Raw genomic sequence first — 26,861 nt, forward strand, 5'->3', positions numbered from 1 at the left:
TTACATTTTATTCATGTCATATGCACTTCTCTAAAAACTAAAACAAACCAAAAAATATGACGGTATTGGTTAGGTCTCATTTGCGTAACGTCAGCAAATAACATTTCAGTTCGGGCTATGAAGGGGCATGTAATTGGTTGGATCTAATGAACGAATACGCCCGTCACTGACCGAGATCGCTCTGTTTCGAGTCTGAACGAGAGAGAGAGATCTCGTTCGTGAACGAATTGATCAAACTGGTAGGCTACTTTCGTTCGTGAATGAGAGTACTGGGTAGATCGGTCATTTAGCATGTGATTCAATCTCATTCAAAGCGCAGTTATAGGTGTGCATGTGCGTATAATTGTTTATCATATTTAACATACATAACTCAACGTTTAATATAATCCCAGATTTATGAATGTGTATGTCTGACCAAACAATTAAAATGTTAATTATGCAAGAAAACCTTGGTTTGGTCATCTGAACCTCTTATTTATGACTTATTTTATTAATTTAGTAAATAAGGCACACATTTTAACAAAGCCAAATCTTTTTTTTTTTTTAACAAGTAAATACGTTCGTTAAAACATATCATAAAATACACTCTTTTTTGCCACCTGCTGCAGTATTTATGAAGAAATTGTCACTGAACGAATCAGTGAACGAATCTGAACGAATCATTTTGGTGAACGAACTGAAAATGAACGAGTCTCTGGAAAGAATCAAAATTTCCACCACTATCACGTAATTTAATCTCTTGATTCGTGCCACGGACACGTTTATTTCGTTATTTTTCGTCTTTCGTGATCACAGCTCGATTCTTTCTGCCTGTCGGCTGCAGCAAGCTGTTTAATCAACATTTATTCACGAGATCTTATCTTATCGTGGTTTATGTATTATTATTATTATTTTTTTTATATTAGGCCTATGTTATTATTTCGGTCTTATTGCCAGGGAAGCTGGATTGCTTTGCTGTTTATTTATATTTTTTTAAAATGATATTTTATCAGTAGGAAATCGCGCTGAAGAAGTCTCGTTCCGAACACATCGCGATATTTGGCATCAGTTCACGTGTGTCAGCTGTTGGTAAGTAGCCTAGTAAATAAATACCTAAATACGCTGTCCTAATAATGTGTGATATAGGCCTAAATTCTTTTCTATTTGTCGATATTAATCTGCCATTATATCTGCCATTTCCACGGAGACTTTGCTTCATTGCTTTCTAATTCAAAATAGGGTGATTAAACACTGCCTGTCACGTGACGTGCTATAGGCCTAGATATTCATATCAGATTAAAAATAGTACAATTAGTTCCAAAGTTGTATTTGTAGTAGAAGCACAGTAAAAACAACACTTACCATGCTTTTACCACAGTAACATTAGTTTTGCTGTGATAAAGTGTAGTAAAAAGACAGTAATCACAAAACTTACCGTGCTTTTACCACACTATTGGTAGTTTTAATGTGATACTTATTGCAAATGCACAGTAACCACAACACTTACCATGCTTTTACCACAGTAACCCTAGTTTTACTGTGATAGGGTGTGGTAAAAGGACAGTAACCACAAAACTTACCATGCTTTAAACCTCAGTAACCTTAGTTTTACTGTGATTGGTGTAGTAAAGGACAGTAATCACAAAATTTACCATGCTTTTACCTCTGTATTGATAGTTTTAAAGTGATATTTGTTGTAAATGCATATTAACCACAACACTTGCCATGCTTTTAATGCTTTATAATGTAACATCCAATATTTGTAAGGTAAATCATTACTTTTTCCTTTAAATAATCCTATATATTATACATAATGATATTTTATTTTCTCTTTTTTCAGCTGAAAAGACCAAAAGGACCTGGAAGTAAACGGAGAAGACGGACAGCTGCAAAGGCAAATATTCACAATGGTATGTATGTGTTGGGTTTTAACCCTAAATCAAACATTTTATCAAGCATTTGTTGTTTCTTAAAACTTTTCTCACAAAACCCATAGCCCAACCAGTACAAACATAGTCTGCAAGTTTTAATAATTTACGAGATTTAACAAGTTGTCAAATTCGTATGATACTCGATTGTACGAGTATACAAATATGTATATTTGTATACTCGTACAATCCTGCAGCTTTTACTCCTAGTGCTGTCATTGGCTACTGCCTCAATTCCTGTACATATTTATTGCGATATTTGTAAATCAGTTGCCCCACTTCTTGGAAAGTTGTCGGATGTCCCACACACTGTCAGAAAGTTTATATTAATTGCAAATTGGTCCCCGTCTGTTTATGTTCCAGTGATACATGATACTTGTCACATGACATCAGATACTAGATTATTTTGTCATAATCAGATCAGTTACACTGCTGATAACTGTCCCCTTTGCATGTAAATCATGTTCATATGATTATTGCTTGCTATTAAAGACATACTTTTATACATAGAAATGCCCACATATCAGTGAACTTATAACATAAAAATGCTTTTAACATTTAATTATGCAACACTCTTTACAGAAAACATATCCCACGGTTATGGATAAACTCACAACGTCATCATCAAGTCATGTGCTGGGCACATTGGGCAACAAGTGTCCTCTAACGTATTCGATCCGTGGCCAAGTTCTTCACATCTTCCCATGGGACTCTGACATTCTTCAGATCTTCGTGAAACATCTGTCTCCGTGTCTTCCTTGGTCTTCCCTGTCTCCTGCATCCTCCTGGTGGTGTCCACTTCATCACTGTGTTTGGGTGTTGTTGTTTGGGCATGCGTAGGATGTGTCCAGCGAGGTGCACCCTTTGCTCTGTCACAGTTTCTGAAAGTCTTCATGTGGAGTCCCACTCCTCCTCAGGATCTCTTTGATATATGCAGAACCAATACTGAATATAGTGATTTATCTTTTTCCATATTGTTAAAGCATTTTGTTTTCTCTTTTCAGCTTCATAAACTGTACTTGATTTCTGCCTAATGCCTTTATAAAAAAGTGTCAGTGTTCATCAGGTGTTTTGCTAAAGGACATATTCATTGCATAGTTACAATACAAGTGACCAATAATCACAAGGATATAGAATGAAAGTTGAGAATGTAAAATGTTGTGCTTATGTTTTTGCCTATTTGTTCTTTAAAGCGACAAAACAAATGTATTTTCACATAACAAAGTTGAATCTCATCTTTTGGTTTGTAAATATATAACTTCATCATAGCAATTTTTTTTTTAACGTTAATGTATGTGTCACTATAATAGATTGCCCCTGTATCTGGATATTTTTAATTAACTGATTTTTATACTGTTGTGTAGTAGTTTTGGCACTACATTTGTCTTTAAACAGTTTGACATTAAATATTGGAATAAGCTTTCAAAATTGTGTCCATTCATTGTGCTTTTGTTACATTTATTTGAATATAATTGATATATCTTTGACTATACATACACTGTAAATGTTAGAAGCACTTTAGTAGGCCTACATGCAATTATCTTTAAAATACAGCAAAACTACCCCTGCTGTAGGACATTGCTTAGAAAAAAGTTTATCTTTCAAATGTTTTTATGCATCAGTCTAATCAAATGAGCAAATTTGTGTCATTGATCATGTGACCTCGTTTTTGGATGGTAACCACACAAAGAAGTCTTTTGTTTTTAAATATGAGCTTTATAATTTAATTAGAAATAATACATGTTTAACAGCCTAAATATTACATATTTATCTATCCCTGCAGCCAGAACCAGAAGAGATCTGTCATCATTTACCATAAATGGGCATGTACTGTAAGTGTGACGCATTTGTTCAGCTGGGTTTTTATTGGCTGTGACTTTATCGCAGAACTTGCTGTGATTGGACAATCGTTTAACCCATATAAACTGGCGCTTCATGATACAAAGTATGGTTTGGTGTTATTATTACATTAGTTATACATTAAGCTAACTATTAAGTGTCTCTATAATGTGAGAAATTACTCCTTTACCGAGATCCTAACCCTAACCCTAAGCATGTCTGCACATTTCAATGAACTACAGGACAGTGTTTCCTGTTCCACTGATAGAATGACAGAGATATGTGGGTAATGTAGTATAAAACGTTTAGTAATAAAACAATAAATGTTAAATAAATAATATATTTAATGGACAACTGGATATCTTCATTGTGCAAACCTTTATGACATATATGAGGGACAGGCTAAAATTTGATATTTTACTGTGAGCACTTTAAAAATAACCTTTATGCCAGCTTTCCATATATATCTGAAAACTGTGGCCAACATTATTTATTATACATAGCATAAGCAGTCGTCCTGCCGATTTTCTCTTTGATACACTAACCGGACTTCGAGTTACAGCCATTTGAAATGTGCATTTGTTTGCTCTTCTGGGGGCCGTTGCTGGGCTGTACAATCTACACAGATCTACACACACTATTACTATTACACAAGGGTAATGCACCATTCAGTAAAACAACAAAAAAACAGTGCCAACATTTCCTTTTCACCCCCTCTGATTGCTGCTTATATGCCTGACATCAGTGATATATGCTTTCATTCGAAAAGCAGTAGATGTACTAGAATGATCAACATGGATCATCTTCAATTAAGCGTTAAGTATTTATAGCAAGATAGCCCACTGCAGCCTCTTGTTATTCACATAGCTTCCTTTTATTTCACTGCAAACTGGCATGCATGCAAGTACGTGCAACTTTTGTTGCATTGTTGTCCCAGATATCATTAACCAGATCTAAATGTTTTTATGTCCCAAGTAAAAGAATCATGGTCATTAATTATATGTAGTAATTTATAAGTTATTAATTATATGTAGGCCTAGTTATTTTTTAATTAATTAAACTAAAGAAATAAGAAATTAAAATTTCTCAAATAAAAATGTCTATTTACTGTACCAAACACCACTTTCAATACACAATAGTCACCATACTTTATTAAACAACACTTTATTGGAGGACAAAGCATAAAGTTAATAAAGTAGCAAAAAGACAAATGAGATTCAAGATAAATAAAAATGTGTCTTCAAAAATACATTAACATCATAATAGTCCATTCACAGCTACTGAAGCCATAAAATTAGTGCCAGAGAATCATATTTAGTCACCTACAGAAAACAGATTTGATATTGTGTTGGAAAATAATGATTCATTATCACAGCTAAACTGGTTTCTTGTTCTTCCCTGTACATGTCTCTATCGTGTTCATGTTCTAAACAGTTTGTTCAGTTGAAGAACAGAAGATGTGATCACTGATGTGGTGTAGCTTTTTCTCAGCCAGAGGAAGAAGTCTCAATATCCCATTGTCAGGCGTTCTCCAGTCCTGGTCTGAAAGTAAAACAGAAAACAGAAACCATTCAAATGAAGTTGTTTAATGGATAGTCGGGTCAGCTTATGTTCTGCATGATTTAAAGCAGTGATGGTTTACTCTGGCCCTCAGCATCCACTGTCCTGCAGATTTAGCTCCGACCACAAACCCACCAGCCTATTGTCTAGAAATAAACCTGAAGTCTTTGGTTAAAATTTTCAGATGTGCTCGATTAGGGTTGGAGGTTAACTCTTAATTAACCTCAAAAAGTAGAATGCAAAGGGCCAGAGTTGCCTGTTCCTTACATAAATTTACAAAGCAGCAGTCAGTACATTATATAATATACACATTGAAGTATATATATATATATATATATATATATATATATATATATATATAAAATATAATATTGGAGCACATAATATAAGCTAAGTACTGAACAAAAACAGTTTTACCCATATCAACAGCAACATATTTTAAAAGATTTTTAAGAAAGGCATTGTCTCTTTTGAGCCTTTGCCAGTGATGCTTGATTTCTTTCCAGACAACATACTCTTCTGTCAATTGTTTCAAGAGCTTCACTTGGTCAAAAACCAAGTGATAACCTGTACAATGTAAAATTGTCAACATCAAATTATGTACTATATATTACAGCATTGTTTCAATACAAGACATACCAATGGACTCGCGCAGCTTTCTGTCTTCTTTGGGCACCAGCTGTTCCTTCCTCACCCGAAACAAAGGACTTATTCGATTAGCTTGCGTTGATATAAGGACTGGTCTTCCTTCTCTGCTGTAAAACAAGAAAGTCTCGACTTACTCTATGTGCAATTACTATTGTTCCTGAAACATAAATTAAGACAGTATTAAATAAGTTAATTTACCATATGATTCAGGAGAGAACATTTGATGAGTAAATACTGATTGCAATATTCTAGAAACTTCACCTGGGAAGGGCTGATCACGGCAAGATTCGCTGCGACTCACTAGTAGCTCTTGTAATGGTTGGCTCTTAAAAGAGCTGTTGAGTTTGATATTGGTAGAGCTTTAAAAAAAAGTACTAAGCAATCCTGCAAAACAGAAAGGAAGGTCATTTTAATACATTACTTGGAAATAGTCAGTTTATAACTGTAGGATATGTTTTCTGTAAAGAGTGTTGCATAATTAAATGCTAAAAGCATTTTTATGTTATAAGTTCACTGATATGTGGGCATTTCTATGAATAAAAGCATGTCTTTAATAGCAAGCAATAATCATATGAAAATGATTTACATGCAAACGGGACAGTTATCAGCAGTGTAACTGATCTGATTATGACAAAATAACCGAGTATCTGATGTCATGTGACAAGTCAGATAAGCTTTTCCACTCTTGCAAACAGAGGTACAGTAGGTTATGAGGTGTGGAGAGACATCATGTATCACTGGAACATAAACAGACGGGGAAACTTTCCAAGAAGGGGCGCAACTGATTTACAAATATCGCGATAAATATGTACAGGAATTTGAGGCAGTAGCCAATGACAGCACTAGGAGTAAAAGCTGCAGGATTGTGTACGAGTATACAAATATGTACGAGTATCATACGAATTTGACAACTTGTTAAATCTTGTGAATTATTAAGACTTTCAGACTATGTTTGTACTGACTGGGCTATGGGTTTTTTAAGAAACAACAAATGCTTGATAAAATGTTTGATTTAGGGTTAAAACCAACACATACATACCATTGTGAATATTTGCCTTTGCAGCTGTCCGTCTCCTCCGTTTACTTCCAGGTCCTTTTGGTCTTTTCAGCTGAAAAAAGAGAAAATAAAATATCATTATGTATAATATATAGGATTATTTAAAGGAAAAAGTAATGATTTACCTTACAAATATTGGATGTTACATTATAAAGCATTAAAAGCATGGCAAGTGTAGTGGTTAATATGCATTTACAACAAATATCACTTTAAAACTATCAATACAGAGGTAAAAGCATGGTAAATTTTGTGATTACTGTCCTTTACTACACCAATCACAGTAAAACTAAGGTTACTGAGGTTTAAAGCATGGTAAGTTTTGTGGTTACTGTCCTTTTACCACACCCTATCACAGTAAAACTAGGGTTACTGTGGTAAAAGCATGGTAAGTGTTGTGGTTACTGTGCATTTACAATAAGTATCACATTAAAACTACCAATAGTGTGGTAAAAGCATGGTAAGTTTTGTGATTACTGTCTTTTTACTACACTTATCACAGCAAAACTAATGTTACTGTGGTAAAAGCATGGTAAGTGTTGTTTTTACTGTGCTTCTACTACAAATACAACTTTGGAACTAATTGTACTATTTTTAATCTGATATGAATATCTAGGCCTATAGCACGTCACGTGACAGGCAGTGTTTAATCACCCTATTTTGAATTAGAAAGCAATGAAGCAAAGTCTCCGTGGAAATGGCAGATATAATGGCAGATTAATATCGACAAACAGAAAAGACATTATATCACACATTATTAGGACAGCGTATTTAGGTATTTATTTACTAGGCTACTTACCAACAGCTGACACACGTGAACTGATGCCAAATATCGCGATGTGTTCGGAACGAGACTTCTTCAGCGCGATTTCCTACTGATAAAATATAATTAAAAAAATATATATAAATAAACAGCAAAGCAATCCAGCTTCCCTGGCAATAAGACCGAAATAATAACATAAAAAAAAAAAAAAAATACATAAACCACGATAAGATAAGATCTCGTGAATAAATGTTGATTAAACAGCTTGCTGCAGGCTGCAGCCGACAGGCAGAAAGAATCGAGCTGTGATCACGAAAGACGAAAAATAACGAAATAAACGTGTCCGTGGCACGAATCAAGAGATTAAATTACGTGACCATATCACGAACGTTGGAGTTATCCGTGGTCTCACCACAGACTCAATCCGTGCTCCTATCACAGATTTTAGATCTGACTATAGCCAAGCGAGCAATAGGTGTAAAACGCCATCAAACTGGATTTTATGATGACAGGACAAGACAAAATTGCAACACAGTCGACATAAAGCTTTCAAGTGTCTAAACAAGTGAGCAACATTACAACATCCAGTGAGTGAGGTCAGGTTGTTGAGGTCCGTGGTGCCATCACGGGACTTCAGTTAGGCTAACAAAATCAGACTGAATTTGTATGATGGCAGGACAATGCAATATAGCTACAATAACAGAGAGGTTAAAGTCTTTATGGTATTTGGTGTTGGAAAAGAAATAAATACTTAAAATGTTGTGTTTCCAAATGAGAAAGCACGTCCGTTGAGTGAGATCTGTTCTCTGTCATTGAAACGGGTATCCGTGTGTGGACCACGGAAGATGAGTGTCATTGACTTGCGCGTTGGAGTTATCCGTGGTCTCACCACAGACTCACTCCGTGCTCCTGTCACAGATTTTAGATCTGACAAGCGAGCAATAGGTGTAAAACGCCATCAAACTGGATTTTATGATGACAGGACGAGACAAAATGTCAAGTTAATTACATGCCATTGCAACACAGTCGACCTAAAGCTTATAAGTTCCTAAACAAGCCAGCAACATTACAACGTCCATGAGCGAGGTCAGGTTGTTGAGGTCCGTGGTGTCATCACGGGACTTTGATTAGGCTAACTGAAACAAACCGAAATTTTATGATGACAGGACAATGCAATAGCTACAATAACAGATCAGGTTAACGTCATTATGGCATTTAATGTTGGAAAAGAAACAAATACTTCAAATGTTGCGTTTCCAAATGAGAAAGCACATCCGTTGAGTGAGATCTGTACTCCGTCATTGAAACGGTTATCCGTGTGTGGACCACGGAAGGTCAGTGTCATTGACTTGCATTGGAGTAATATCCGTGGCTGCATCACGGAATTTGGGGCGATTCCGTGATGGCTACACGGATTTTGAGTTAAGGGCCCGTGGACATTTCACGGAATCCTGTGAGACCAGGTTGAATGTGTACTTATGATGGGGAATTGTTTCATTTGGACGATGGGGAATTGTTTTAATTTGGACTCTGTGCTTGTGTTTTGAGCCAGTGACCATCGACATGCATTATATGACTGACAGACAAGAACGGTTTGACCTAAAAATATCAAAATTGAAACTACTGCGGAAACAAAGACACCTATATCTTGGATGCCTTTAAGGTAAGCTAAAACATATCAAAAATTAATTTCAAAGTGAACTATCCCTTTAACGCTGATATCACATGTGATACCATGACTCTGTTTCTCAGAAAGTGCGTGAGACTTGAGAGCACATAATTAGTGTGTGCGCGCGCGCGTGTGTGTGTGTGTGTGTGTGTATCAGTGTTCAAGACCATTCTTTTTTACTGCAGAACAACCTGCATGTGTAGGGAGGGAGATTTAAGTGCAAGCAGAGACACAGTTTGTGTTGCGGGACCTTGAGAGCATAAAAGCAGTGAAGATTTGAAGTAAAGATGCGTCTGTTTATCGTGAGCGTCTCTGCGCTGCTGGTGCTGGGTTTTTCATGCTTCACGTCTGAACTTGTAGACAAATTCAGTAAATGCAGTGACTTTTTTTTTAAAGCAGAGCCTCCAGATATCCCCAGGGCTGGACTGGGACAAAAAATCGGCCCGGGCATTTTGGTCCAGACCGGCCCACTATATGATCATAAACACCACCCATCTTTGCACGCCCTTAATTATATGCATACCAACTCCTATTCATTAAAACCACTAATGCCATGTAATGAGTGAGTATAGGAACGAGTGAGAGTTAACAGATGAAATAAGTAAAAATTTGACATTTATTAATACAGTTGAACTATACTCCACAGTGATGAATCCTGAAACAAGCTATAAGCTGCATTGGCATAGCAATACAAGTTTTTCTCACAGGATTTTTGTTAAAACTATGGTGGTGGGACCTCAGTCCTTCTAGGGGGGTTCGGGGACATGCTCTACCGTGAGAAAATTTTGTGCATTTTAATGTTAAATTCATCAATCTGGTGCACTTTGAGAGTTCAAAATTAAAAGCTCCAACCCATATTCAGTGTGCAAATTAAACAAAGAAAAATTCAAACCTCTTTTAGTTACAGTGTCTATTTACATTACACCTACTACATAATAATAGTTATAACATTAATCCAATGACAGTAATAGCCATATTTTGTAAAACAAATGCACTAAAAAATAAAGGACACTTTCATAATTAGTGTTGTACCAATTTCTATACTTGAAAGAGATAAGCACATGATCTTTTATTTTGACGCAAACTGCATCAAGCTTTTATTTTGGCGGAAAACATGGTTTACAAACGCCTCTCATTAAATTTCTGGTGAATTGCGGTAATCGTCAACTATGCAGATGTGGAAATAATCTGTAACTGGGTTATGGGTTCCTACACTCATGACATGGCCTAAGTGTTTTGAAAGTAGTTCTGCTTACCGCAGGCTCTACACTTTCTCGTCTCTCTCCTGATCCTCCTCACTATCCTCATCTGCCGCAGGAGCTGATGAAGGTCAGAAAACATATATTTTGACACATAAAGCGTCTGCTTTAAGGGCCTGGTTCTATTTTTTCACGCTATTTCTCTGCACATTCCTTGCGTTTCTTCTCCATCTCGCTGACTATTTTGACAGATACACACTGACACTGCTGCACGCTCACTCACTCGTTTAAAGTTGTGATTGGGCCAGCCCAGTGTCAATCAAGAAAAGAGCCCGCTGATCTACGTGTTTCATGGGCTGGTCTGTCAGAAAAAAAAAACTAACGCTGACTTTTTTTGACCAATGCATTACACCGGCACAAACCCAGCACCGCCAATTAAGCAAAACAAAACAAAACGAATGGGCCGCCGATGTACAAATTTTATGGGCCGTTAAAAAAAAAAAAAAAAAAAAAAAAATTAAAGCTGCAAGCAGCATTTATCGGGGTTCAAGCAGTTAAGGCCGTTAAGGACTTTAAGCACAAAAGCATCAAAAGTTATAAAGTTTTATTTAGCAAGCATGTGTTGTGGCAAATTCATAGTTCTTTTTGGTTCAGGTCTCTAAGAAGTTTCTCAGAGTCGAGGTTCCAGGTCAGAAGAATTAACTTTATTGACAAGCAACAAAGTGAGAAGCCGGCCGGCCGTCCGGACATCTCAGGTTACATTGGCCAGTGTTCATGTCTTATACTTTTTCTTATCGCTAGGTGCCCAATGGATACTCTATTTCTTCCCCTCTGTCACGCCTGGTGACCTTGGCACAGTTAGACATGTCTTCTCTATTGGTCAAACCTCACACAATGGTGCTCTGTTTCATACTTTGTTTTGACACTTCATATTGCTGATGCATACTGGTTATTTTCCATTCTCTCATCCTTCTTCAGGCCTATTTTTTCATGCTTGTCATCATTTTTTGTTTTGTTTCATTACATCATACTTAGACATGGATCAAAGGAAAATTCTCCAACACATGTAACCACTGACATCATAGATGGAAAAGACCATGTTCTAGCATCATTTACCATGATATACCACATTCTAGTATGATTTACCATAGTATATCATGATATACCATGGTTTACCATGATTTACCATGAATTTATCTCAGTTTATCTTGATTTACCATGTTCTAGCATGATTTACCATGATATACCACATTCTAGCATGATTTACCATAGTTTATCATGATTTACCATGGTTTACCATGATTTACCTTGTTCTAGCGTAGTTTACCATGAATTTATCTCAGTTTACCTTGATTTACCATGTTCTAGCATGATTTACCATGATATACCACATTCTAGCATGATTTACCATAGTTTATCTTGATTTACCATGGTTTACCATGATTTACCCTGTTCTAGCATACACTGTAAAAAGGTTTTCAAGCAGTATTTCATCCAATTAATAATTTGTCTTTCAATTCAGTTTACCATTATTTGTTTTACTTTTCAAATAATATTTTTTTCGTTCAAAACATAGTTAAATATAAATATTTTTCATTAAGAGCTCAAATAAGAAATATTTGTTTCGACGAATGTACAATTTCAAGGTTACACACAGGATTGCGCATGGGCATTAAACACAAATCTTTTCGACGACCACGACCAGTCAGCAGACCGATGTAACCGCTCTTCTACGTTCCGTGGATCACTTTGCTGCTCCAGAGAGAATCAGATTTCATCGCGGATAAACTGAAGTAAGTGAAACAAACAACCATTTAAATGTGCTGCTGTATATTTAGTAGCCTGTACAAGACATGTTGCTCTGCCAATTTATCTGGTAGATATCGTTATGTAACTTACATTAGTTTAAAAATGTGTTAGCTTGCTTAGTTTACACTAGGCAAGTTAACGTTAATGTGTCGACGTTAATCAATTCCTGACCGATTGCAAAAGGGAACATATACGTTTACCCCTGGCTTATTTTGATTTTACAATGGTAATTAACGTGAACGTTTAATAATTGAACATAACGTTATCTCGATGCAGCGTCATAAGAATGACGTTCTCTGGTTAAAACCGTAGAAACCTGATCAACAACTAAGGAGCTAACAGTTAACGTTAACTTACATGTAAAAGGACTGGCGTTCACTTGTGATTAATGGTAACGTTAACTAAAACTTATGACTGTCGACACTCACAATGGTCATTTATTTATGGATTGTATGCTTTTTATTTATGGAAGTATTGCTGCATTGGCGCCAATCGGTTGATGTCAGTTGGTTTTCAAAAAAGTGTAGTACTAGCCAGAGGACACTGGGGGGCAGACATTTTTTCGTGGCGTTAGTAATAGGATTGACACACTATTGAATCATGTATTGTAATGATTATTATATCAACTGATAACGTATATTGTGCTAAAGTTTGTTGACCATAATGTACCCTCATGCCAAATTTGTACTATCTTGATGCAGGATACTGACACCGCTACAAAGAGCACTTAAATATCTCATCCTTTACATGGGAGAAACAGTGGAGGACCCTCATCAAAGATTTCCTGGTAAGGCCAGATTACTTTAGAGATGTGAAAACGCTAGATATGGCTGTCCACTTCAAAATTAGCCATCAGACTATGTTCAGATATATGTCTGAAAACAGTCTGAAGGCTAATTTCAAATATAGAAACAATTACTTTCAGCTAAAATCAGAGTCCCATGTGCTGGAAAGTTTGTGCAACTTATATTTATGTCAACAACAAATTGGAGTAAATTTTATAATTAGTTAGAAGTATTAGTATTATGTAAACTAATTTGGGGGGAAACCCAAGCTGTATTGATTCCTTATTCTTTTTTTCTTTTTCTTTTCTCCTTCCTAAATTCTTTTCCAGGTGTTGGAGAAGGAAGAGGCTGAAAAAAACTCTTCAGCAGAAACCATGGAAATCTTTGTTATCAGAGATGCACAAGCTGTATACCCACAAACATTGGAATCATACTTGAGGGTCAAGAGGTTCTGAGGGACTTGCCGTCTATCGCAAATGTTGAAAATCTGACACGAAATTGTGGATGTGTGGAAGTAATGTACTGTATATAATAATTCAATAAATATCGATTTAATGAAAATTATGTGTCTTTTTTATTTGATTTTGGACAAGATTAATTAATGTTCCTTAATGGGAAATATGTTTTATTGGATCCATATCTTTTTGTTTGTTTAAAATAAATAATTTCTATTAACTTGTATTTTTAAAAAAGAGAAATAATTGTATTATTAAATCAATATCTATTTAATTGGAGAAAACAAATAATTTCTGATACATATTTATTAAATGAGAATTTTTGTTTTGATTAAATCTATATATTTTTGTTTAGATCAAAAATAGAATTTAAATTAATTGATTTTTTTCAACAAGAAAAATATGCTTTGTGCCAAGTGTTATAAAACAGTTTTCATTGACATAGAAAATATTGGTAAGGGCAAGTTATTTATTTTTCATTGGCTCAAGTTATAAAATATAGATGTGAACCATTACCCTAAAAAATTTTAATTGGATGAATGAAAATATTTTTTCAGTGTAGTTTACCATGAATTTATCTTAGTTTACCTTGATTTACCATGTTCTAGCATAATTTACCATGATATACCACATTCTAGCATGATTTACCATAGTTTATCATGATGGTTTACCATGATTTACCCTGTTCTAGCATGATTTACTGTGATATACCACATTCTAGCATGATTTACCATAGTATATCATGATATACCATGGTTTACCATGATTTACCCTGTTCTAGCATAGTTTACCATGAATTTATCTTAGTTTACCTTGATTTACCATGTTCTAGCATAATTTACCATGATATACCACATTCTAGCATGATTTACCATAGTATATCATGATATACCATGGTTTACCATGATTTACCCTGTTCTAGCATAGTTTACCATGAATTTATCTTAGTTTACCTTGATTTACCATGTTCTAGCATGATTTACCATGATATACCACATTCTAGCATGATTTACCATAGTTTATCATGATGGTTTACCATGATTTACCCTGTTCTAGCATGATTTACTGTGATATATCACGTTCTAGAATGATTTACCAGGATTCTAGCATGATTTACCTTGATACACCACATTCTAGTATGATTTACTATGATTTACCATGTTTCTAGCATGATTTACCACATTACTAGCAATTATGTGAAGTGTCAGTGCAAATGAAGTGATAAACACTGACAAAATATGATTTTGTTATAATAGTTATTGTTATATAAGTTAATTGCACAAAGCACATGTGAAAAGACTTCATAAGTAGAATGGCCAGCAGAGGGCACTAGAAGACCACTTATTGGCTCAGTTTCACTTTAAATTTCATTATTTTTACCAGTTTTCTGCACTAAATCAAACCAGTTTTTCCATGTTAACTCAATAATGCATGCTTACACACACACACACACGCACACACACACACAAACACAGACAAATGTTGTTGTTGTTGTTGTTGTTTTTTCAATGCTATTGGGATATGTCATAATGAAAATATATTTGAATGGTCTATAAACATTTCACAAAGTCTTTGTAAGCTATTAATCAGATGATTCAGAATTTATTCAGAAACCTAAGACTACACACACACATTATGTTGTAGATACAGACATTTGAACTATATGATGTGATCAGACTGTCAATACTAATACTTTAACAGATGGATTTTGACTAAATGTAATTGCAAATGTTAAAATAGTGATTTTATAAAGTCTAAATATAAATTATAGAACAATATGACAAAATTACTATTTTAAACAGCAGGGGGCAGTAAAATACCACTTATTGGCTTAACATGCCATTATAATCATATCATTTTCACCTTTTTAACTGTTATAGAGGCAAATTTTGTCCGATCTGTCTGAAATTTTTCATGTATGTTCAGAGTGATATTTCACATGTTCTGACTTGTTTTTAAGAAGGTTTGAACATTCATTAAAGAGATATAGGCTTTCGGAGACACTTGGTAAAGGCCACATTTTGAAGTGAACCTATTATATCCAAATGAAGTAGTTCAACTTTTTCTGACAATTATTGTTCTAGTGAGTCCAGAGAATTATATTGCACTAGTTTTGAACATTATGATATGAAAATTATATGATCAGAGATGGAAAATACCATTTACAGCCAATACAGGCAGTTTACCATAGGAAATATATGGTTTTAAAGCTTTTTAACAGTTATAGCGCCACCTATCGTCCGATCTCCATAAAATTTTGCATGCTTGTTAATGATGTTATGTCACATATGCTGACCAATTTTTGTGAAGTTTTCATTTATGATTTATAGGCTTTTGAGTGTATTTTGCCACACCCATTTTATAAAAGACCCTATTACAGCCATCCAAATGCAAAAGTTCAACTTTTTTTTTGATAATTATTGATCTAGAGAGTCCAGAGAATTGTCCTAGACTGGTCTGGTTCCGATCGGGCAAAAAACCTAGGACTAGTTTGCAAAAGTAGGTTTTAGACATATTAGTGAATATTTAATGAACGGTTTGATTGACAGCAATGGTTCTTGAGGCAAAGTTGTTCACCATGAGCAGGTCTATCAAATGATATACATTTTGTTACGATAAGTGTAACACCACGTGATTACAGAGCCAAAAAACTCGTTAGCGCCAACTAGTGGCCGATTTCTTTCAAAATTCTTACAGACCTCTTGGGCCATGAGTCGAACATGCCCATCGAGTTTCGTTCCGATCAGCCTCCGTTAACCTTGTCTAATAGGTGCTCAAACTTCATTGGCCGATGACGGCCATGTTTTTTGAGATACGTCAATGTCCTCATAGGCATACATGGCACCTTGGACCAAGACACTGCATACCAATTTTCAAGTCAATCGGACAAATGGTCAGGTGGTTATAGCCCTTTTCATGTTTTTTTCAAGTTATAGCACCACCTAGTGTTCAATCGTCGCGATTTTTTTACTGTGACCTCAAATTGAACTATTACACATGTGTACCGAGTTTGGTGAAGATACCTCATTTACTTCTGGAGTTATAGCCGTTTTACATTTACATTTACATTTACATTTAGTCATTTAGCAGACGCTTTTATCCAAAGCGACTTACAAATTAGGACTAAATTAAGCGAGTCATCATGAAGAGGCAAAAACAACAACAACGCAAGAAGTGCTCAGAATACAAAGTTCAGGCATTATTCAGAGTAGCATAAGCCTGATAAGTGATGTTTCGAAGGTTTTTTTTTAAATTTTTTTTTTATAAGGTTAAGTGCTCACGGAAGAGATGGGTTTTCAGCTGTTTTTTTAATGTTGCCAGTGATTCTGCATTCCGGATGAGGCCGGGGAGAGCGTTCCACCAGCATGGAGCTGTGAATGAGAATGTTCTGGAAAGTGATTTTGTGGCTCTCTGTGATGGAACCACGAGGCGTCGCTCGTTGATCGATCGTAGGCGTCTGGTAGGGATGTAGACTCGTAGGAGTGAGTGAAAGTAGGAGGGAGCTGAGCCTGTGATAGATCTGTAAGCAAGCGTCAATGCCTTGAATTTGATGCGAGCAGCGAGAGGTAGCCAGTGCAGAGAGATGAACAGAGGAGTGACGTGGGCCCTCTTGGGCTCGTTGAAGACAAGACGAGCTGCAGCATTTTGGATCATCTGTAGAGGTTTTGTTGCACATGCTGGAAGTCCGGCCAAAAGAGCATTACAGTAGTCAAGCCTAGAGATGACCAGGGCCTGGACGAGAAGTTGTGTTGCATGCTCAGTTAGGAAAGGCCTGATCTTCCTGATGTTGTGCAGTGCAAACCTGCATGATCGAGCTGTCTTTGAAATGTGATCTGTGCAGGACAGCTGGTCATCAAGCGTTACTCCGAGATTTCTGACCGACCTTGATGGGGTGATTGATGATGACTCTAGCTGGATGGTGAAGTCGTGTTGTATAGACGGATTGGCAGGGAGGACGAGAAGCTCAGTCTTTGCCAGGTTGAGCTGCAGGTGATGTTCCTTCATCCATGTGGAGATGTCCGCCAGACAGCTTGAGACCCGTGCAGCTACTGTGGGATCATCTGGTTGAAACGAGAGGAAGAGCTGTGTGTCATCAGCATAGCAGTGGTAGGAGAAGCCGTGTGCCTGTATGATGTGTCCCAGTGATGTAGTGTAGATGGAGAAGAGGAGGGGACCAAGAACTGAACCCTGGGGAACCCCTGTGGTCAGTTGATGTGCTCTGGATACCTCACCTCTCCATGCGACCTTGAAGGACCTACCTGTGAGATAGGACTCAAACCAGTGGAGTGAAGTTCCTGTGATGCCCAGTGATGAGAGGCTGGACATAAGGATCTGATGATTCACAGTGTCGAAGGCAGCAGACAGATCCAGGAGAATGAGGACTGAGGATTTGGAAGCAGCTTTTGCGATTCCGCAGGGCTTCTGTGACTGACAGTAATGCAGTTTCTGTTGAATGCCCTTTCTTGAAGCCAGATTGGTTGACATCTAGCTGGTTGTTTAGAGACAAAAAGGATGTTATTTGGTTGAAAACAGCTCTTCGCAAGACAGTGTCTTCGCAATGAATGGTAGGAGAGAGATAGGTCTGTAATTCTCTACAGATGATGTGTTTAGTGTTGTTTTTTTAAGCAGTGGAGTGACCCGAGCCTGCTTGAATGCTGTAGGGAAGGTGCCAGTATGGAGGGATGAGTTGATTATGTGTGTGAGTGATGGTAGAAGTGTGGGAGAGATGGCTTGTAGAAGGTGTGAGGGGATGGGGTCTAGAGGGCAGGTGGTAGGATGACTGGAGAGGAGAAGTGTAGATACTTCTTCCTCGGTTAGCGAGGAGAAGGAGAACGGCGGGATATTGGCTGTGGAAGCGGTCAGTCTGGGTTCCTGTGTGTGTGGAGCTGAAAACTGACTGCTGATAGATGTTGTTTTGCTGGTGAAGAAGTTCGCAAAATCGTCAGCAGTTAAGGAGGAGGCGGGCGGTGGTGGAGGTGGGCAGAGGAGAGAGTTGAATGTCTTGAAAAGTGAACGTGTGTTGGAGGAGCTGTTGATCTTGTTGTGGAAGTATGAAGATTTTGCAGCATGAACATCCACAGAAAAGGAAGAGAGGAGAGATTGATACCTACTCAGGTCAGATGCGTCTTTTGATTTGTGCCATTTCCTCTCTGCTGCCCTTAGTTCAGTCCGGTGTTCCCGAAGAACCTCAGATAACCAGGGGTTAGAAGGAGTAGCGCGTGCTGGCCTGGAGGAGAGAGGGCAGATAATGTTTAGAGAAGAGGTTAGAGTGGAGCATAAGGTGTCCGTTGCTGTGTTCACATCCAGAGATGAGAATTGTGAGGGTGGGGGAAGAGAAGATGACACGGCAGAGGAAAGATGGAAGGGAGAAAGGGAGCGCAGGTTTCGCCTGAAAGTGACTGGTGGGGGTGTTGGTGGTGAAGGGGTAGAGAGATGTAGACTGAAAGTAATGAGGAAATGATCTGAAACATGGAGAGGTCTCACCAGGATGTTGTCTGTGATGCAATTGCGTGTGTAAACCAGGTCCAGTTGGTTGCCTGATTTGTGAGTACCTGTGGTGATGAGTCGTTTGAATGAGTCGTTTTAGTCAAATAGGTGATGAGTCGTTTTAGTCAAATAGGCTCCTCCCACAACTTACATTTTGGCGCCCCTTAGCGACCGTGAATCGAAATTTCAATTTGGGGATTTCTTCAGACTCCAGAGAACATTTCTGCACTGGTTTGGTTCCGATCGGACGAAAAACCTAGGACTAGTTCGCAAAAGTAGGTTTTTGACTAAATTCAAAATGGCGGAAAATTTTCCCAGGCAGAAATGAAATCGGAGATATACGTTTTGACCGTCTTGAGCCAAGGATTACAGTGATATAAGACACTTGATTCTATGACAAACCGTCTAGGAGTTATTAGCGATTTCATACTTTTGCTTGCTATAGCGCCACCTATTGGCCAATCGGGGTCATACTTTGTCAACCTTTCCTCGATTTTTGTACTACCATCTGGCAAAGTTTCAAGTCTCCAGCACTTACGGTTTGGGCTGCACGACGCGTTTTACGGCAGAAGAATAATAATAAAAATTCTTACAATTACAATAGGGTTTCAGCACTTCGTGCTTGAACCCCTAAAACGTATATATGAGTATGAGATGTATCGGCCCAAAAAGCACGTCGGCCCACTGGAAAAATCCCGGTATGCCCAATGGCCAGTCCAGCCATGGATATCCCTGGTATTCTGAAGGATTCGGCTGCGCAGGATAACTGTTACAAACTAATCTGTCAAAAATATAAGGAAATAATAAGATTTGCAACACTCTATGATACAACGAAGAAGATCCCTCTTTTCTCAGCTTACAAATTCACCGGAACACATGAGATGATTAAGATTCCCTGGATGATCGAGGCAAAGGTGATATTTCAAATAGTGTTTTTTTATGATAAAAAAATGTAGCATGTCAGCGCTATATCTGCAGTCCAGAAATTAATGAATCTCTTATTTTGTAAAGTTCTTATTGTTCAATGGACTGTGTCTCTTTCAATTTTTTGTCCTATAGCTTGAACCTTCAAGTGCTGAGGCTCGTGTGCCATTCGTCAATCAGGCTATCAATGAAGATTACAACAAACATCCAAATGTGAGTGCCGGTCAGCTATTTCCAGTCTGTCATGCAGCTGATAGAGAAACTGCTAAATCTACATTCACACTCACCAACAGCGTTCCACAGAAGAAGAGCTTAAGGAATGGTAGATGGAGTCGCATTGAACAACAGACTAGTACAAATATGAGCAATTACTGTCGTGACCCTAAAAACCACAATATAGTCTCAGCCTATGTGTTGACAGGAGCTGTACCTGGCAATGATAAACTGAATAAGAGAGTGAACATTCCCTCTTACATGTGGACAGCATTTTGTTGCTATAATATTAGTGAAAGATCTTGGGTCTCCAAAGCTTACTGGGCCCTGAACAAATTACAAATTACAAGGGGAAATGGGACCCTGGAAAAATTGCAAATATTCTTGAATGGAAAAAGGGGGAATTAAGTAAAGTTGTTTTACAACAACTGTCAGTAATTTTAACACAACCAGAGAACAGCAAAAGCTGTATGGTGATGTGACCCAAAGGTTTGGTTCATAATAATACATTCAAGATAGAATAGCAATTGGCATTTTACTGCACCCTAGTGGCAATTTTGGGAACATGCCATGATACATGTAGCTTACAGCAACCTATTTTTGTGAAATCATACTCAAAATAAAAAAATACTGCAGGACTTGGGACTTTCAGACCACTGTGGATGTATATACTTTATTTGTATGAAATAAATATATTTTATGATATTTACAATATTTATTATGACCTCGTTGGCGTGACGAGGTCCATACGGGTTCTGTTGTCTTAAGGCCCTTTCACACTGGACGCGATTTTGACGCACGAATAATTCGCGCGATGGTTTTATTTTTTGATCAGCTGTTTGTGTAATGAGTGCTTTCACACCGAACGCGAATGTGCTGCGGCGAAAAAACGACTTTTATTTTTTTCGTTTCGACAGAAAACGACAGAAAAGGCTTCAGCCAAACGCATACTACAAGGACAATGATTGTGTGGCGTAACATTGCCAACCAACTCGGTTATCACGACTCTGAGTATGTTGTATGATAGTTTTAGTTGTTGTAATAGTCCTGTGCTGTGTAGGCTAGCAGGCTAAACTACATTTGGGATAGAAAGCTAATCATCAAAGATAGAGATAGAGACCGTGTTTACGCGGCTCATGTGATGGGTTTTGGCGCGAACTATTCGCACACGAACTATTCGCTTTTCCGTTACGCATCCGGTGTGAAAGGGCCTTTACACGTCTACTGCGTTACAGTAGGTTAAATCATAACAATGAAACTTTACGTGTGATTCATGTCATCGCGACATACATTATACTTACAGTGTGTGTTTGAAAAAAGCATGTAATCGTCCTCTGCTTTTTTCTGGGGTGCATCTTACCCCAGATGGCCAAACAGCAAAGGGACTAAACGAACAAAAATTCGCAAGAGCAACAAGAGATTTGAAGCTCATGACAGACACGCCCAAGAGATGATTCGCGCTGTGATTGGCTGAATGTTAGTTCACTCAAGTCTAAGTAAAAAATCAGAGAACACGGGCGGAAATATTGGCGCTGGGTCAAAATAAGTGCGGGGGACAGAATCCCCTGTTTCTAAAAGTGCGGGGACGTCTATTAGGCTGTGGGCCAAGTCTGTTAATCTCCTTTAGTTTTCGATTTGATCTATCTCCTCCAGGGAACTGGTTCATTTTTTATAACTGGCTATAGAAATTGTTGTTGAGCACATTACTGCTTGTTTCCAACGTCAATTGTTGCACATTAGAAATATAACGTAGATATAATCTCGCTAGCGAGATGTGACCTGAAGTCGCGGGCGCGGCGGCCGGTCAGTGGCGAGTTCTCCGTTGGACATAATTTTTGGCTACAGCGTATGGCTGCACCACACATCGTGGAAACGGTAGGTAACTGATAAAGTTAAGATTTAAAGTTTTTTCCATCGTTCAGCCCCTTAATTCCGTGTAACGTTAGACTAGCTGAATTAATTAATCTTATTTGAAGTAAAGCTTATGTACTGCGACAGTGTTTCCCAAACTTCTCCAGGAGTAAGTTACAGTACACGTTGTCATGCCTGTTTTAGACATCTCCCTGCTCCAACACAGATGATTTAAACAGCTTCTGGTGTTCATAATGAGTTGACAGTTTGAATTAGCTATGTTGGGGCAGGGAGAGATCTAAAACACACACAGTCATATAGTTAGCTTACGTTATCTCCTGTTTCCTGTCTAATCGCACATTGTATTTTGTATATTTTGCATGCGTTTCCTCTCCTGACGGTGGAGCCGACCTTAGAGTGTAGCTTTTTATATACAGTCTATGGAGTGGAGCCTACATCTGGAGGGCAGAAGGCAGACGCTCTTGGAACACCTCACTTGGGTGAAGTAGGCAACGTATTAACGGTATCTCCATGAGGCAACGTCCAGGTGGGATTTGTTTTGTATAGTTGGCTAACGTTACAGTAAGGCAAACGTTAGATCAGGGGTTTTCAAAGTCTGAGACTGCGTGCCTTCAGCCAAAGCCCCCCACCACCACATCTTTATTTTATTTGGTAAATTTCGCTCAATTCCTGGATGCCTATGGGATCATAATTATATTTTTAATAATTATATTTTTTGATCCCATAGACACTAAACATTTTAGCCAAAATAGCCTAATATCACTGAAACTTCTTACTACACCATATAGTTATAAACAAAGGTCTGTCCTAAGGCATTTATTAGTTTCTGACTGATGGGGGTAAAACAGTTCCCAAAAACTACTGTTTCTCTGAACTCTCACACATGTAGGCTATTCTGTGTGATCTCCTTTTGATAACTAATGCAATAAGTAATGTAATGTAATATTGTTTCACTTCCATTGATCCTCCCCTGAAACTGTTTGGAGCCCCCCTAGGGAGGCCCGTCTCACACTTTGAAAACCCCTGAGTTAGATTATCAACGGCTAACTAGGGCTATTTAGTGAATTAACAACACCACACAAAAAAATGAAACTTGAACCAGATTAACTTTATAAGTGTAATGTTATTTAAACATGCACTTAGGCCATGGCTGCACTCTCACATTGTTGTGTGTTGCGTCCTTAGACAGCATCGGAGCAGTTCCTACATAGACACATGTCTGTGCATGGTAACTGGTGCTTTGTACTGGTAGGAGATGGGAAGCTCTTTTTGGGAGGCTTGGGCCATCTGATGCAGAACGCAAAACCTGAACCTTGGCTGCAGTGTCATCACTGACTTCCTCTGGCAGCAGTTGGGCTTTATCTACATGGTTATGGGACACCAGGTAGGGGACAGAACAAAGGGGACAAAGAATGTGTTTATCCGAGTTTGTTACTTTTAATCTAGTAATCTCACTGTTTAGATATGGAAGAATACCATGTAATGTCTTTGTTTCAAATAAAACATTCTTAAAAAAAAAACAATGACTTTTGTGTTCAATTCATTGTCAACCTTACACTATTCTGTAATCTTATATTTAATCTATGCTTTTTGCCCTTGTTAAATGTCCAGCTTTTCAATACAAATTTTAAGATACAAAGTGTTAAAATATACATTAATTAAAAATCACATTGTGTAATTAAGATTAAGATTCACTGGTATTGTGAGGTTTATTTAACATACATTTTTAAACTACCTACAATACACACATATTTGTTGCCTTTGGCTTGCTCAGTTGGGGATATTTTGGGAATATTTAATTTAATTTTATCAATAAATTTCACTAAAAACAAACCTTGTATTTTAATTTAATACTGTGAAGCTGCTTTGATACAATTTGTATTGTGAAAAGCGCTATACAAATATACTTGACTTGACATAATAGCCTACATGATGCACCAATACACAATTATCTTAATAGAGAATTAGTAGAATTGATGGATTTGATGCATAACTTCAGTATCTGTGGCTGCCTTTTCTCTCCTACATGCTCTTGCAATGTGATCTTTATTAGTGAAGAGCATGTAGCATTCCCTATATGGAAGCCCACATTAACTGGCACATCTTGGTCTTTCCAGGTTTCTGTTAAATTAAATGTTGCTATGGCTTTTTCAGCTATTAAACTCTCAGCAGTGTTGAGGTTAACCCATTTCTGGGCACACTGAACAAATGATGCCCAACTTGTTTGAGAAAATAAGGTTATTGGGCTTTTTGCCTAGAAGCAACATGTGCACTTCATATTGTAGCATACCGGCTGTCAATCACGTCCCGCCTTGTTATGCGGTCTATGTAAATAAATTAGGTGACAAAAGCCCACCCACGGGTGATCAATAACGTTAGAGTCTTCTGACGGTAAGTGCACAATGTATAGTATACAGCTCGTGTAGACAAAAAGTATATAAAGCCTATTTTAATATGATTTCGTTATCAAGAGAGCAACGTTACGGTATCAACTATGCTGGTTGTCATGGAGACGTGACAGGTTGTCAAGGAGACGGGTGATTTGTTTACGTTTTCTGATGCTACGATTTAGTAGTCCTACAAATTTGCCCGTTTAAAAATTTAAGATTTTAGATCGATATCTTCATCAAATGTGCACACATCATTGTTGGAAACAATGCTTACACTACTTAAAATAATTTTTACATGCCACCTGTAAACAAATTACTTAGTTCATTGGCAGGGATCAGTGAAATTCACAATTTCGGTGTCCGGCCCACGGCCTATATGTAGTAGGCTACCTACTCACATAGTAGCCTACGCGATTTCGGACGCAGCCCAGGTTAGCCGTGGAGGGCAGCCCAATGTCAGAGAAACATAAAGATCTCCTATGAGATATTTTTTGGTGATTTTTGTCCTTTTTTGAGCTACGAATTATCCACTAATAATACACGAGTTTTAGAGCTGCTCAGACATTCTGTCTAAAATCTCATTTTGTATTTCCTGGAAGAAGAAAAATTATGATTTTGTGACATTCATTGGTGAACACAAGAGGCGTTTGGGGATTTCTTTCTGTTTTTGTGTCGCATCATTGTCTATTTTCTCTATCAGTCACGTTTTGGTTTTGTTTCATGTTTTTGGTTCATGTGATCCTGCCATGTGTTCTGTGTTGTCATGTTTTTATTGGTTCATTGTTTCATTGTTCACATGTGTCCCTTGTCTAGTCATCAGTCTTGTGAATTTAAGCCCTCATGTTTGCCATGTGTCTTTGTCAAGTATTGTTTCACTGTAACCCCATGGGGTAACACTTTAGAATACTGTATCTTACTTACTGCATAACTAATAAGGAATTATTGGAGAACTAATAGGTAATTCTTTATTAACACTTAAGTCACTACTGTTAACTACTAAGGAAGATGTGTTAACTAATTAGTATGTAATAGAATTTTATGATTGTGTTAAGTTTCAGTTTGTTAAACAATAACTAATTAATTCTGTAATAACTCCTGAAGAACTTTTATTAATTATCTATTAATAAAGGTTCAAGAAAAATAACTAAAAAGTAACTACTAATGAACAGTCATACACAGTGGTTACTACAATAATCAGTTTTATTTTAGCAGTGGAGTGGTGATTGAAGTATAAAATCAAGTACTTGAGTAAAAGTACAGATACCACAATAAAATATTACTCCAGTAAAATGATAAAATATTGGCCTATTCATTTTCAAAATTACCTTAGTAAAAGTACAAAGGTAATTACTTAAAAAGTAAAAAGCAACTGATCAATGTTTTTTCGGTAACACTTTAGAATACTGTATCTTACTTACTGCATAACTAATAAGTAATTATTGAAGAACTAATAGGTAATTATTCATTAACTACTTCTTCACTACTGTTAACTACTAAGGAAGATGTGTTAACTAATCAGTATGTAATATATTTTTATGATTGTGTTAAGTAACAGTTAGTTAATCAATAAATAATGAATTCTGTCATAACTCTTGAAGAACTACTAATTATCTACTAATTAAGGTTCAAGAAAAATAACTAAGAAGTAACTACTAATTAACAGTCATACAAAACTAACCTCATACAGTACTGTGTGTGTCTGTTTTCCTCAGCATAGAATGCCATTGAGTAAATTCATGTTTGAGGCAATGACTGAGGGAAACTGAAAATATAGGGAACTTATTAGTAATTCATAAATAATTATCAAATAATTCTGCAGGAATTACTTAGAACCTGGAACAGTATTCTAAAGTGAGAATATAGGGAACTCATTAGTAATTAATAAATAATTATCAAATAATTATCCAGGAATTAGGCTACTTATAACCTGAAACAGTATTCTAAAGTGAACATATAAGGAAATTAATTGGTAATTAACAAATAATTATTAGATAATTCTTCAGGAATTACTTGGAACCTGGAACAGTATTCTAAAGTGAGAATATAGGAAACTCATTAGTAATTAATAAATAATTACCACATACTTCTGACTCAAATCAAACTTACTGTAAAAAAACACATTATTAACGGTATTATCTAAACCTTTGTAAAATAGATAAGTTATCATACATTATGATACATTTTGCTAATTAAATAAAAAGTTTGCTTATTTGCAGATCAATATATAGCCTAGTAAATGTCTGCACTTATCTTTCTTATTAGTGCTGAAGAATGACTAAAACTGGCT

The 26,861-nt window shown here is 37.0% G+C and overlaps 4 long non-coding RNA genes across 5 annotated transcripts; 2 read left to right on the top strand and 2 right to left on the bottom strand.

The window, feature by feature from the left end:
• The first annotated feature begins 744 nt into the window (after window positions 1-744).
• On the top strand, window positions 745-3,329 carry LOC311299340. Its single transcript, XR_014629107.1, has 3 exons — window positions 745-1,068; window positions 1,820-1,889; window positions 2,490-3,329. It is a non-coding gene; the product is annotated as an uncharacterized lncRNA (long non-coding RNA).
• Window positions 3,330-4,750: 1,421 nt separating this feature from the next.
• LOC311299766 lies at window positions 4,751-6,338 on the bottom strand. Of its 2 annotated transcripts, none has more exons than XR_014629195.1 (3): window positions 6,216-6,338; window positions 5,946-6,058; window positions 4,751-5,288 (listed from the first exon to the last, which is right to left on the bottom strand). It is a non-coding gene; the product is annotated as an uncharacterized lncRNA (long non-coding RNA). The 2 variants fall into 2 exon arrangements; XR_014629196.1 differs by having other exon boundaries at window positions 5,946-6,061; window positions 6,216-6,320.
• A 52-nt stretch (window positions 6,339-6,390) lies between these two features.
• LOC311299765 lies at window positions 6,391-9,232 on the bottom strand. The gene is made up of 3 exons (XR_014629194.1): window positions 9,012-9,232; window positions 7,808-7,883; window positions 6,391-7,063 (listed from the first exon to the last, which is right to left on the bottom strand). It is a non-coding gene; the product is annotated as an uncharacterized lncRNA (long non-coding RNA).
• Window positions 9,233-12,233: 3,001 nt separating this feature from the next.
• On the top strand, window positions 12,234-13,699 carry LOC311300204. Its single transcript, XR_014629239.1, has 3 exons — window positions 12,234-12,432; window positions 13,150-13,235; window positions 13,563-13,699. It is a non-coding gene; the product is annotated as an uncharacterized lncRNA (long non-coding RNA).
• Window positions 13,700-26,861: the final 13,162 nt, after the last annotated feature.

Source organism: Rutilus rutilus (genome assembly GCF_951802725.1).
Source record: "Rutilus rutilus genome assembly, chromosome: 11".
NCBI lineage: Eukaryota > Metazoa > Chordata > Actinopteri > Cypriniformes > Leuciscidae > Rutilus > Rutilus rutilus.